This window comes from Cherax quadricarinatus, chromosome 7 (genome assembly GCF_038502225.1).
Source record: "Cherax quadricarinatus isolate ZL_2023a chromosome 7, ASM3850222v1, whole genome shotgun sequence".
NCBI lineage: Eukaryota > Metazoa > Arthropoda > Malacostraca > Decapoda > Parastacidae > Cherax > Cherax quadricarinatus.
This window is the reverse complement of record NC_091298.1, coordinates 36168992-36184509: the sequence shown is the minus strand read 5'-3', so window position 1 is coordinate 36184509 and position 15518 is coordinate 36168992.

The window sequence follows — 15518 nt, the reverse complement described above, 5'->3', positions numbered from 1 at the left end:
CCCTGGTCCTCGTTCGATTGAATTCTTCTCATCAGCCTCACATCATCTGCAAACAGGGACACTTCTGAGTCTATTCCTTCCGTCATGTCGTTCACAATTTCCAGAAAGAACACCGGTTTTAGGACTAACCCCTATTAAACCCCACTCATCACAGGCGAAAACTCTGACTCCTCGCCACTTGCTGTTGTCTTCCCGACATGTATTCCCTGATCCATTGCAGTGCCTTCCTTGTTATTCCTGCCTAGTCCACCAGCTTTTGCACTAATCTCTAGTGTGGAACTGTGTCAAACGCCTTCTCTCAGTACAAGAAAACGCAATCTACCCACCCCTCTCTGTCTTGTCTTACTGCCATCACCCTGTCATAGAACTCCAGTAGGTTTATGACAGGATTTCCCGTCCCTGAAACCATGTTGGCTGTCGCTTATATGTTCATTCCTTTCTCGGTGCTCCACCACTCTTCTGATAATCTTCTCTGTGACTCTGCATACTATACATGTCAGTGACGTTGGTTTATAGTTTAATGCTTCGTGTCTGCTCCTTTTTTTTAAAAAATGGGTCTACATTTGCTCCCTTCCATATATATCAGGAAGTCGCCCTGTTTCGGTAGATGAGTTGAAGATTGTTGTTAGTGGTACACGGTGCTGCTGCTCACTCTCTCACACCAATGGAGAGATGTTAAAGCCTCTCATCGCCCTTGAGGTATCTAGGTCGCTTAGCAGGCTCTTCACTTCTTCCTCGGTTATATGTATTGTGTCCAACACTTAATAATGTACCCCATCTCTCCGTCTTTCTGTAGGCCCTTCTGTCTTCTTAGTAAACACTTCTTTGAATCTCATGTTGAGCTCCTCACATCGTGGTCATTTCTTGTTACTTCCCTTCCTTTCTTCCTCAGCCTGATTACCTGGTCCTTGAATGTTGTTTTCCTCCTGATGTGGATATACAACTGCTTCAGATGACATTTAGCTTTTGCTGCTATGTCATTTTCGAACTGTCGCTGGGCTTCCCTTCTTACCTGTGCATTTTCATTTCTGGCTCTATGACTGCCCTCGTTATTCTCCTGGGTTCTTTGCCTTCTTTACTTCTTCCATTGTCTCGTACAGTTAGTTTTTGCATCTCTACACCTTTGGGTGAACCATGGGCTCATCCTGGCTTTATTGCTATTTCTGTTATCCTTTGGTACAAACCTCTCCTCAGCTTCCTTGCATATTAAGTCATCTCATTTACTGACTTGCCTGCCAGTTCTCTGTCCCACTGAATCCCATCCCTTATTTAGATGTCGGAATGCTGTTCTGAGGTTTGCTAGGAGCCCGTATGCTGCAGCAGTTATTTGGTTGATGTGCGCCTCAAGAGATGTGCCCGGTGTTATACATACACCAAGATTCATTTCCTTGAGTGAGGTTTGTAGGCTCTGGCCCACTAGACTGTACTCCGTCTGTGATCTTCTTTGCCCTTCCCCAATCTTCATGACTTTGCACTTGGTGGGGTTTGAACTCCTGAAGCCAGTTGCTGGTCCTCGTCAAATTTAATTTTTCTAATCAAATCTGCAAACAGGGACACTTCGGATTCTATTGCTTCCGTCATGTCGTTCACAAATACCAGAAACAGCACCGGTCCTAGGACTGACCCCTGTGGCACCCGGCTCTTAACAGGCGCCCACTCTGACACCTCGCCACGTACCATGACTCGCTGCTGTCTTCCTGACAGGTATTCCCTGATCCTTTGTAGTGCCTTCCCTATTATCTCTGCCTGATCCTCCAGCTTCCAGTGTGGGACTGTGTCAAACGCCCTCTTACAGGCTTTCAGGGAGAGTAATGGAGGGTGAAGAAAGAGTGGGAATGGGGCTAGAGGGGGAGAAACAGGCGAAGTGAGAGAGGGAGAGAGGAAGAAAGGGATGAGGGAATGGAGAGAGAAGAAGAGAAAAGCAAGAGAGAAAAGTGTAGGGAAACGAGTTGGAAATGCTCTCAAGTAACAGTAAGGTGTCAATTGGCCTGTGTGTGTGCGTGTATGTGTATGTGTGTGTATATATATATATTGTGTCTGTACATGTGTATTTGTATGGGTGTTAGTTTTGGGCTTGATTGCATGTGTGAACATGTGCGCAAGTTATGAGTGAGTGTGTATATATATACATATGGGTAAATATGTATATATATGTATATATATATATATATATATATATATATATATATATATATATATATATATATATATATATATATATATATATATATATATATATATATATATATATATGTCGTGCCGAATATGTAAAACTGATCAATTAGGAAGAACTCATTTAAAATTAAATCCTTTCTGAAATTTTCTCTTATACGTTTAAAGATATATTTTTTTCATTATGGTTGATGTAAAAATTTTTAATTTTGCACCAAAAGAACCTTAAAAAACTTACCTAACCTTATTATAATAAGAGCAATTTATTTTAGCCTAACCAAACTAAATATATTTTAGATTTGTTTACAATAATTTAATACTAAACATACACAGTGAAATATATTTTTTTCGTTAGGTTCAGAATGATTTTGGCGAAATTATTGCATACACAAATTTTTGCTTGTCCTATATGGCAACATGAGCGTTGCTATTTAAGCCAAGATCGCAAGTTCTGCCTATTCGGCACGACATATATATATATATATATATATATATATATATATATATTTTATTTTTTTATTATTATCACACCGGCCGATTCCCACCAAGGCAGGGTGGCCCGAAAAAGAAAAACTTTCACCATCATTCACTCCATCACTGTCTTGCCAGAAGGGTGCTTTACACTACAGTTTTTAAACTGCAACATTAACACCCCTCCTTCAGAGTGCAGGCACTGTACTTCCCATCTCCAGGACTCAAGTCCGGCCTGCCGGTTTCCCTGAATCCCTTCATAAATGTTACTTTGCTCACACTCCAACAGCACGTCAAGTATTAAAAACCATTTGTCTCCATTCACTCCTATCAAACACGCTCACGCATGCCTGCTGGAAGTCCAAGCCCCTCGCACACAAAACCTCCTTTACCCCCTCCCTCCAACCCTTCCTAGGCCGACCCCTACCCCGCCTTCCTTCCACTACAGACTGATACACTCTTGAAGTCATTCTGTTTCGCTCCATTCTCTCTACATGTCCGAACCACCTCAACAACCCTTCCTCAGCCCTCTGGACAACAGTTTTGGTAATCCCGCACCTCCTCCTAACTTCCAAACTACGAATTCTCTGCATTATATTCACACCACACATTGCCCTCAGACATGACATCTCCACTGCCTCCAGCCTTCTCCTCGCTGCAACATTCATCACCCACGCTTCACACCCATATAAGAGCGTTGGTAAAACTATACTCTCATACATTCCCCTCTTTGCCTCCAAGGACAAAGTTCTTTGTCTCCACAGACTCCTAAGTGCACCACTCACTCTTTTTCCCTCATCAATTCTATGATTCACCTCATCTTTCATAGACCCATCCGCTGACACGTCCACTCCCAAATATCTGAATACGTTCACCTCCTCCATACTCTCTCCCTCCAACCTGATATTCAATCTTTCATCACCTAATCTTTTTGTTATCCTCATAACCTTACTCTTTCCTGTATTCACCTTTAATTTTCTTCTTTTGCACACCCTACCAAATTCATCCACCAATCTCTGCAACTTCTCTTCAGAATCTCCCAAGAGCACAGTGTCATCGGCAAAGAGCAGCTGTGACAACTCCCACTTTGTGTGTGATTCTTTATCTTTTAACTCCACGCCTCTTGCCAAGACCCTCGCATTTACTTCTCTTACAACCCCATCTATAAATATATTAAACAACCACGGTGACATCACACATCCTTGTCTAAGGCCTACTTTTACTGGGAAAAAATTTCCCTCTTTCCTACATACTCTAACTTGAGCCTCACTATCCTCGTAAAAACTCTTCACTGCTTTCAGTAACCTACCTCCTACACCATACACTTGCAACATCTGCCACATATATATATATATATATATATATATATATATATATATATATATATATATATATATATATATATATATATATATATATATATATTTATATATATATATATATATATATATATATATATATATATATATATATATATATATATATATATATATATATATATATATATATATATATATATATGTATATATATATATGCAGTAAGATCACAGTAACAGGAACACGTAAAGCCAACACATAGTTCAACAAAGTCGATGAAATCGCTGTCTGAAATAGGAAGATCAAGTGAATCGTCAATATTCCTGCGTAAGAGATCTATGGCTTGTGTAGTAGGTACTTTGGTGAATAGGGAAGTTACATCAGGGCTGGAAAGTTTCTTGTTCCTGATGTTGATGTTGCGAATGCGATTGAGAAGATCACCCGAGTGTTTAAGATGTGCTGGACTGATAGTGTCCAAGAGTTTAGAGAGGTGTTTTGCGAGAATTTCTGAGAGTTGGTGGGGAGCACTGCCCATTTCCGAGGATTTGGGCCTCAGTGGGATACCAGGCTTGTGAGTTTTTGGCAGGCCGTACATTCTGGCAGGTCTGGGGTTGCCAAGAATCTTTTTCATCGCTATCCCACATAAGAGCATAGGAATGGAAGAACACTGCAGAAGGTCTGCTCACAAACTTATCCAATCTCCCTTCCAAGCTACCCAAGATTTTAGACTCTATAACTCCACTCGGTACATCATCAGATGCAGCATTCTCCACCTGACCTCAGCATTCTGAGCCTGACAATAAATACTCACGTACCTTCCACCCCAGGTAGATCTATTTGTGATTTGAAAAAGTCCACTGTGTGGGCGAAACGTTGTCAATAAAGGATCATATTATCTTAACTCTATCTTGATGGGAATAATAATAGTGTACATAGGAACAGTTATTTGTAGGTTTTCTGTAAATTTTAAATTTGAATTCATTATTACTCTTAATAATTAAAACATCTAAAAAAGTCTATGAGTTATTTTCCTCAAACTCAACAGTAAAGTTTATAGAATTGGCTAAGCTATTTAATTTGGCAAGAAAATGTTGTATTTCTACATTCTTGGGCATAAGACATAAAATATCATCAACATATCTGAACCATTTTGCTCTATTAGGGAGGATTGTGTTAAGCAATCTTGTTTCAAAAAAATCCATGTGTAGATTACTAAGAACTGGTGAAAGAGGATTTCCCATTGCCATACCAAATTCCTGAGTGTAAAACTTATCATTTAATACAAATTTTGCATCAAGAATGCAAAGTTTAATAAGTTTAATAATGGTAGGAACTGATAATGGTAAATCATAATTAACGAGTTCTTCAGATAAGAAACTTAATAAATCATCAACAGGAACTTTCGTAAACAAGGAAGTAACATCAAAACTAACCATGTTAAAATCATTTAAGTCAGTCAAGGAGCTTAATTTATCAACTAAATGTAAGTTGTTTTTAACATTAAAGTTAGAAATTTTACCAACAATAGGGCTCAAAATGTCAACAAGCCATTTGGATAATTTATACGAAAATGATCCTATGGAGCTAATAATTGGTCTGATTGGATTACCTGGTTTGTTTGTTTATATTAGTCCATACATGTAAGGTAAAGATGGATTAGTGGAAGTAAATTGTTTAATTAATTCATCTTTGCCTTTCAGTAGAAGTTTTATTGTTTTATTGAAATTACTGTTAACGGTTTCTAAGGGATTATTTCTAAGTTTAGAATAGGTTTCAGTATCATCTAAGAGATTATTCTTTTTTTCATGGTAATTATTTTCTTTCATAATTACTATTGGTAATCATTTTCTTTCATAATTACTATTGCAATAGTAATTATGAAAGAAAATGATTACCAAGAAAAAATGAATAATCTCTTAGATGATACTGAAACCTATTCTAAACTTAGAAATAATCCCTTAGAAACCGTTAACAGTAATTTCAATAGAACAATAAAACTTCTACTAAAAGGCAAAGATGAATTAATTAAACAATTTACGTGTGGGGCTCCGACCAAATGATAATCACTTGACTCACAGCTCCCAACACAACTGTAAGTAAAAGCCTCTGCTCCTGTTTTTAATGGATATATTGGTTAAAAGCTTCACTTTTAACCAATTTTAAGACTTAGTTCATTCTGCCTTGATTTCCATGTGCTTTTTAAATACTTTACTTATCATGGAGAGTGATTTCTTAGGCAGTGGGTAACCTTTGTCTCTTTCTAGCTTGGAATGTCAGCTTGGGTCATCTGGCAACCAAAGAAACAGTGTTGAAGGAGACGAACTTTAGATAAGTTCTGAGACGTCACCATTTTATCTGCATACCTAAGTGTAGTCAACCCCAGGCAACTACCCGTCATCTTTGCAGTGGTGAAGAACCTGTGTTCCTATCATCTTGACGGACTATTAAAGGCTAGAGACTCTGTGAAGAACTAGTCGTTGGGTTGTCACTCAACAGCTGTGACCACCCCCACCATCAGCAACGGCTACAATTTCTACAACACGCTGTGTCAACAACATCAGACACCCCAGTCTAACTGTATATATGTATTACTGTTGAATTCAGATATTATTTTTTTTATTTAATTTTTCATTTCTCTTTCAAGTAGGATAAAAATTCATATTTAATTGTTTTATATTTTTATTTCTAAATAATAAAGTATTTATATTTGACTGTTATTATTCTTTTTATATTCATTAATTTTCCTGAGGAGGAGCCAGCCTTGGTAATACTGAAGTTGTTACAGGACTGAGTAAGCCTTAACAGGAAGTATTTCTTCAGTCATTGAATAGTCAGGAAGTGGAATAGCCTAGCAAGTGATGTAGTGGAGGCAGGAACCATGCACACTTTTAAGATGAGGTATGATAAAGCTCAGGGAGTAGGGAGAGAGAAGACCTAGTAGCACTCAGTGAAGAGGCGGGGGCCAGAAGCTGAGTCTCGACCCCTGCAATCACAATTAGATGAGTACATTTAGGTGAGTACACACACACACACACACACACACACACACACACACACACACACACACACACACACACACACAGTACCTGACAAAGTGTCTCTATAGAATAGATACTACAAGATCCAGAAGCCATGTTTGATAGATTAACACAAACGACTTATTACAGGCGCCAGAGATCTGGAAGGCAGACCTTCTGTTTAATAATGAAGACAAGAAACGTTGAACTACAGGCCACATCACACAAGTTAATATAAAATATAATCAGAAGAAACAGTTTCATTAACAATAATCAATATATGTTTAGAAATGGCGAATCTCCTAATCTAAGTTCTTGAAGTTCTGTAACAAAGTAATTGTAACAAGAGACTAGAGAGAGAGAGACAGAGAGAGAGAGAGAGAGAGAGAGAGAGAGAGAGAGGATGGGTGAACTGTATTTTTTTTTTAGACTGCAAGAAGACACTGGGGACTGTATTTCCACAAGACTGTGAGCCAAAATCTTGTGTTAAGGCAGGATTAGAAGACGACTTTCTCCGGTGCATCAGTAGAAGAGTTAAGCTGTTAGGGTCGTCCAAGAAGAGACAACAATCTAATTAATCATGGCTAATTTCCCATCATTCTAGGCCTTCAAGTTGGCCATAATAAAAAAGACACTAAACATCAATTAAATATAAGATAAACCTCCACAACAATTATTTCGGCTTATTGGATCGAGGAGAATGATTAAATAAATATTTTATTACAAAACAAATTTATTTAACTGTTATTTTCACCACGTTAAATATATGTCAGTAATAAAGTGTCAGGAAATTTCAACAAGCAGTGGCTATATTATTCTCATGAATTATTTGAGTATATGGGTAAATACAGATTATAAATTATAATTATAAGTTTAAAATGGATGTCAATTAATAAACAAGAAATAATAACAATTCTGTAATCACAACATAATATCCAACACAAATTGCACTGCAAGAATGTTCACACAAAGCATAACATGAGTAATTAATCATACAACACATGAAGCATTCACTGTCTCGCCTATGGGCAAGTGTTGCAGCCAACAGAATACGTCACCCGCGTCGCAGACAGCACCATCAACATCTAGATGACAGCCAGTGAACACTTAGAACCACCATGTAACATTAATCACCTGAAGAGCAACACACACCCTTACAGACCCTTACATAACAGAACCTAGAATCACTCCCTGTCTCTCGGAACCATGTACAGTAAATGATAAAATCTCCAGAAGTAAATAGAAAAGAAGGTGAACGGCCACCAACATCATTCAGTTTTCAATATACAACTCACGTCTTAGATATCTGGAAAATTATGAAAGAGCAGACTTAGATAAGACACTGGAAGATGTGCAATCCAAGAATCGGCAACCACACCTTAGAGGATACAATTAATTTAATCACTTTATGAAAGCTCTGAACCACCACATACCTGAGTCACATAGCCATTTATCACATTGCCTCACACACATAGTGTCACTTAGACACCTGAAAGTATAAACATATTTTCGAAAACTTTAACACCAGACTCGTTAAATTGTTCTATTTAATACATTTAAGAATTATTTATTAATAATGTTTTAGTATTTCTGTAAATATTTTTATTATTATTATTATCATTAATATTATTACTACAATTTATATGTAATAACTTGTTAAATGCTGTGCACAAAATGAAGTTATACGTTAACGTTAATAGTTGTCATTTAGTTGTCAGAATAATTATAATATAGGACATCAATGTGATATCATGTACAGTAATATGAACTCACGTTACAAGATGTAACATTTCTCTTCCTCAAGAACACTGATCTCTCACCTCAAAGAATGCATGACCCGTTATTCCTTCCTGTTGGGTCAGGTTCATTGGTCTTGTCGCCTGTCACATTGTTCTGTTCTTTTCATTGTATGAAACGTAGAGTTCATTCTAGTGGTGTGCTCTACTCTTGGGCTAATTAGCTCGTTTTGGTTTCACTGGCTGGGATCTACTTGATCGTTGTGTCGATCGGCTCTACAATTTTTACGGTTAATTATATATATATATATATATATATATATATATATATATATATATATATATATATATATATATATATATATATATATATATATATATATATATATATATATATATATATATATATATATATATATATATATATATATATATATATATATATATGTCGTGCCGAATATGTAAAACTGGTCAATTAGCAAGAACTCATTTAAAATTAAGTCCTTTCTAAAATTTTCTCTTATACGTTTAAAGATATATTTTTTTCATTAATGTTGATGTAAAAATTTATAATTTTGCACCAAAATGAACTTAGAAAACTTACCTAACCTTATTATAACAAGCGCAATTTATTTTAGCCTAACCCAGCTAAATATATTTTAGATTTCTTTACAATAATTTAATACTAAACAAACACAGTGAAATATATTTTTTTCGTTAGGTTCAGAATAATTTTGGCGAAATTATTGCATACACAAATTTTCACTTGTCCTATATGGCAAGATGAGCTTTGCTATTTAAGCCAAGATCGCAAGTTCTGCCTATTCGGCACGACATATATGCATACATATATATATATATATATTTAGAAAAATATATATATATATATCTATATATATATATATATATATATATATATATATATATATATATATATATTCATATATATATATATATATATATATATATATATATATATACATATATAAATTTTATTATCACACTGGCCGATTCCCACCAAGGCAGGGAGGCCCGAAAAAGAAAAACTTTCACCATCATTCACTCCATCACTGTCTTGCCAGAAGGGTGCTTTACACTACAGTTTTTAAACTGCAACATTAACACCCCTCCTTCAGAGTGCAGGCACTGTACTTCCCATCTCCAGGACTCAAGTCCGGCCTGCCGGTTTCCCTGAACCCCTTCATAAATGTTACTTTGCTCACACTCCAACAGCACGTCAAGTATTAAAAACCATTCGTCTCCATTCACTCCTATGAAACACGCTCACACACGCCTGCTGGAAGTCCAAGCCCCTCGCACACAAAACCTCCTTTACCCCCTCCCTCCAACCTTTCCTAGGCCGACCCATACCCCGCCTTCCTTCCACTACAGACTGATACACTCTTGAAGTCATTCTGTTTCGCTCCATTCTCTCTACATGTCCGAACCACCTGAACAACCCTTCCTCAGCCCTCTGGACAACAGTTTTGGTAATCCCGCTCCTCCTCCAGACTTCCAAACTACGAATTTTCTGCATTATATTCACACAACACATTGCCCTCGGACATGACATCTCCACTGCCTCCAGCCTTCTCCTCGCTGCAACATTCATCACCCATGCTTCACACCCATATAAGAGTGTTGGTAAAACTATACTCTCATACATTCCCCTCTTTGCCTCCAAGGACAAAGTTCTTTGTCTCCACAGACTCCTAAGTGCACCACTCACCCTTTTCCCCTCATCAATTCTATGATTCACCTCATCCTTCATAGACCCATCCGCTGACATGTCCACTCCCAAATATCTGAATACATTCACCTCCTCCATACTCTCTCCCTCCAATCTGATATCCAATCTTTCATCACCTAATATTTTTGTTATCCTCATAACCTTACTCTTTCCTGTATTCACTTTTAATTTTCTTCTTTTGCACACCCTACCAAATTCATCCACCAATCTCTGCAACTTCTCTTCAGAATCTCCCAAGAGCACAGTGTCATCAGCAAAGAGCAACTGTGACAACTCCCACTTTATGTGTGATTCCTTTTCTCTTAACTCCACGCCTCTTGTCAAGACCCTCGCATTTACTTCTCTTACAACCCCATCTATAAATATATTAAACAACCACGGTGACATCACACATCCCTGTCTAAGGCTTACTTTTACTGGGAAATAATTTCCCTCTTTCCTATGTACTCTAACTTGAGCCTCACTATCCTCGTAAAAACTCTTCACTGCTTTCAGTAACCTACCTCCTACGCCATACACCTGCAACATCTGCCACATTGCCCCCCAATCCACCCTGTCATACGCCTTTTCCAAATCGATAAATGCCACAAAGACCTCTTTAGCCTTATCTAAATACTGTTCACTTATATGTTTCACTGTAAACACCTGGTCCACACACCCCCTACCTTTCCTAAAGCCTCCTTGTTCATCTGCTATCCTATACTCAGTCTTACTTTTAATTCTTTCAATAATAACTCTACCATACACTTTACCAGGTATACTCAACAGACTTATCCCCCTATAATTTTTGCACTCTCTTTTGTCCCCTTTGCCTTTATACAAAGGAACTATGCATGCTCTCTGCCAATCCCTAGGTACCTTACCCTCTTCCATACATTTATTAAATAATTGCACAAACCACTCCAAAACTATATCCCCACCTGCTTTCAACATTTCTACCTTTATCCCATCAATCCCGGCTGCCTTACCCCCTTTCATTTTACCTACTGCCTCACGAACTTCCCCCACACTCACAACTGGCTCTTCCTCACTCCTACAAGATGTTATTCCTCCTTGCCCTATACACGAAATCACAGCCTCCCTATCTTCATCAACATTTAACAATTCCTCAAAATATTCCCTCCATCTTCCCAATACCTCTAACTCTCCATTTAATAACTCTCCTTTCCTATTTTTAACTGACAAATCCATTTGTTCTCTAGGCTTCCTTAACTTGTTAATCTCACTCCAAAACTTTTTCTTATTTTCAACAAAATTTGTTGATAACATCTCACCCACTCTCTCATTTGCTCTCTTTTTACATTGCTTCACCACTCTCTTAACTTCTCTCTTTTTCTCCATATACTCTTCCCTCCTTGCATCACTTCTACTTTGTAAAAACTTCTCATAAGCTAACTTTTTCTCCCTTACTACTCTCTTTACATCATCATTCCATCATTTCGCTCCTCTTCCCTCCCGCACCCACTTTTCTGTAACGACAAACTTCTGCTGAACACTCTAACACTACATTTTTAAACCTACCCCATACCTCTTCGACCCCATTGCCTATGCTCTCATTAGCCCATCTATCCTCCAATAGCTGTTTATATCTTTCCCTAACTGCCTCCTCTTTTAGTTTATGAACCTTCACCTCTCTCTTCCCTGACGCTTCTATTCTCCTTGTATCCCATCTACCTTTTACTCTCAGTGTAGCTAAAACTAGAAAGTGATCTGATGTATCTGTGGCCCCTCTATAAACATGTACATCCTGAAGCTACTCAACAGTCTTTTATCTACCAATACATAATCCAACAAACTACTGTCATTTCGCCCTACATCATATCTTGTATACTTATTTATCCTCTTTTTCTTAAAATATGTATTACCTATAACTAAACCCCTTTCTATACAAAGTTCAATCAAAGGGCTCCCATTATCATTTACACCTGGCACCCCAAACTTACCTACCACACCCTCTCTAAAAGTTTCTCCTACTTTAGCATTCAGGTCCCCTACCACAATTACTCTCTAACTTGGTTCAAAGGCTCCTATACATTCACTTAACATCTCCCAAAATCTCTTTCTCTCCTCTGCATTCCTCTCTTCTCCAGGTGCATACACGCTTATTATGACCCACTTCTCGCATCCAACCTTTACTTTAATCCACATAATTCTTGCATTTACACATTCATATTCTCTTTTCTCCTTCCATAACTGATCATTCAACATTACTGCTACCCCTTCCTTTGCTCTAACTCTCTCAGATACTCCAGATTTAATCCCATTTATTTCCCCCCACCGAAACTCCCCTACCCCCTTCAGCTTTGTTTCGCTTAGGGCCAGGACATCCAACTTCTTTTCATTCATAACATCAACAATCATCTGTTTCTTGTCATCTGCACTACATCCACGCACATTCAAGCATCCCAGTTTTATAAAGTTTTTCTTCTTCTCTTTTTTAGTAAATGTATACAGGAGAAGGGGTTACTAGCCCATTGCTCCCGGCATTTTAGTCGCCTCATACGACACGCATGGCTTACGGAGGAAAGATTCTTTTCCACTTCCCCATGGACAATAGAAGAAATAAAGAAGAACAAGAGCTATGTAGAAAAAGGAGAAAAACCTAGATATATGTATATATATATGCATGTGCATGTCTGTGAAGTGTGACCAAAGTGTAAGTTGGAGTAGCAAGATATCCCTGTTATCTAGCGTGTTTATGAGACAGAAAAAGACACCAGCAATCCTACCATCATGCAAAACAGTTACAGGTTTCTGTTTCACAGTCATCTGGCAGGACGGTAGTACTTCCCTGGGTGGTTGCTGTCTACCAACCTACTACCTTATATATATACCTTATATATATATATACATATATATATATATATATATATATATATATATATATATATATATATATATATATAAATATATATATATATACATATATATATATATACATATATATATATATATATATATATATATGTTTGTGTGTGTTTGGGTACAAGACAACCCTCGGGGGTGTGGAAATCTTTAGCTCAAGTACTTTCGCACTTCTCAGCGCATCATCAGGAGCTCAGCAATGTTTCAAGGGCAGCAACAGGAGAAAAAAAGTAAGTTCTTTCTCGAAATATGATAGCGCGGTGGCACCAGCCACTGAGCTACGGAAGCAGAATGCCAACCACACACCGATCCCCCCACACCCCACCCCACATGGGGTGGGGTGGAGTAGGCCTCACAGTTTGCACACAGTATGAGGTGAAATAACCCGGAGATAGTTAATAGCCAGTCCTAAGCTTCTAACCGCTGGGAACAGGTCACGTGACGTAAGAAATTACATTACAGTAGTGGATCGTTTACATATAGAATGCAACTAATGTGAACAACTTCTGACTAATGAAACAGAGGGAATAAATCCCTTATTTTGTCAACCGGTGACGCAGAACATTCCAGAATGTTCAGGAAATATTCTCAGTATCACTTAATATGACTGTGTGAAATAACATATTCAGGCTCTTCTTTCTTATAACAACTGGGCAATGTCTGATTTTTACCCACATTACCATCATTACTATCCACTATCATCCGCTAATATCATTATCATTATAACATTGACAACCTAATTCAGTAAACCACTAAAGTAGTTGCAATCACCATGTTGCAATTACCTTGTACCATTGTGCCTAGATGGGTTAGGACGTCAGTAGGTCACTGCATTTCTTTTTGGCTATCTTAGGATGAACACACATGTGCACCCATACCTAAATGAACCCCCATGACTACTTCTTACTAAATAACAGAAAAAGGCACAATACCGTGACTGGAACGATACACAAATAACCCGCACATAAAAGTGAGAAGCTTACGACGACGTTTCGGTCCGATTTGAACCATTTACAAAGTCACACTAACCAGAAGTGGAGCAGGACGGCTATATATAGGCAGGAAGAGGTGGTGGTGGTGGTGGTAGTAGTAGTAGTAGTAGTAGTAGTAGCAGTAGTAGTAGTAGTAGTAGTAGAAGAAGAAGAGGTAGTAGTAGTGGTAGTAGTGGGGAATAAGGAGGACGAGCCAGTCAAATACATAGGAAGGGGAGCACTGCAAGGGAGCTAGGTGCCCACAGAGGGAGAGCAAGTGCACAGAGGTGGGTGAAAGGGGAAGTGGTGAAATAAATAAAGAAGGAACAGAAACACGAGGAGAAAAAGGGAAGAAAGGGGAAGAGGGAGAAGAAGAAAAAGATGTTATATCACTCGGGTTGCAGTCTGTATTGCAGCACACCTGTCCCATTACGATAACTTTATGCAGTAGTAGCAGAGTGTGTTATACCGACGGTCACAGCAACGGACTTAACAAGATGTTATATATTATATCAACGTTCACGGCGGGTGTGCCATGATGTTTAGTTTCCAGACATTTGTCGAACATAACTGAAATATCGCGAACCACGAACAAGTGATATTGAATAAATAACACTGCGACTAGGGGAGGATTCGAACCCATTTCGTTTTGGCCCTGCCTCATGGTGAGCGATAACCACATGACGCTCTAACTCACTGGACCACACAATCCTACAAGAATCAAGCACCCAGCAGAACTAGGTGTTTTACCTTGATCTGAGGACATATGCTGATGTGGGTGCCTCTGAGCTAATTTCATTCTAATCTCAGTTTGATGTACTAGCAGGACATATATAATTGACTTAGAGCGTCATGTGGATGTGGTTTTCGCTCACCACGAGACAGAGTCAAAGCGACATCGGTTCGAATCCTCGGCTAGTCGCAGTGTTTTTCATTCAATACCACTCGTTCGTGGTCACAATAATATGTATATATATATATATATATATATATATATATATATATATATATATATATATATATATATATATATATATATATATATGTATATATATATATATATATATATATATATATATATATATATATATATATATATATATATATATATATATATATATATATATATATATATATATATATATATATATATATATATATATATATATATATATATATATATATATATATATATATATATATATATATATATATATAT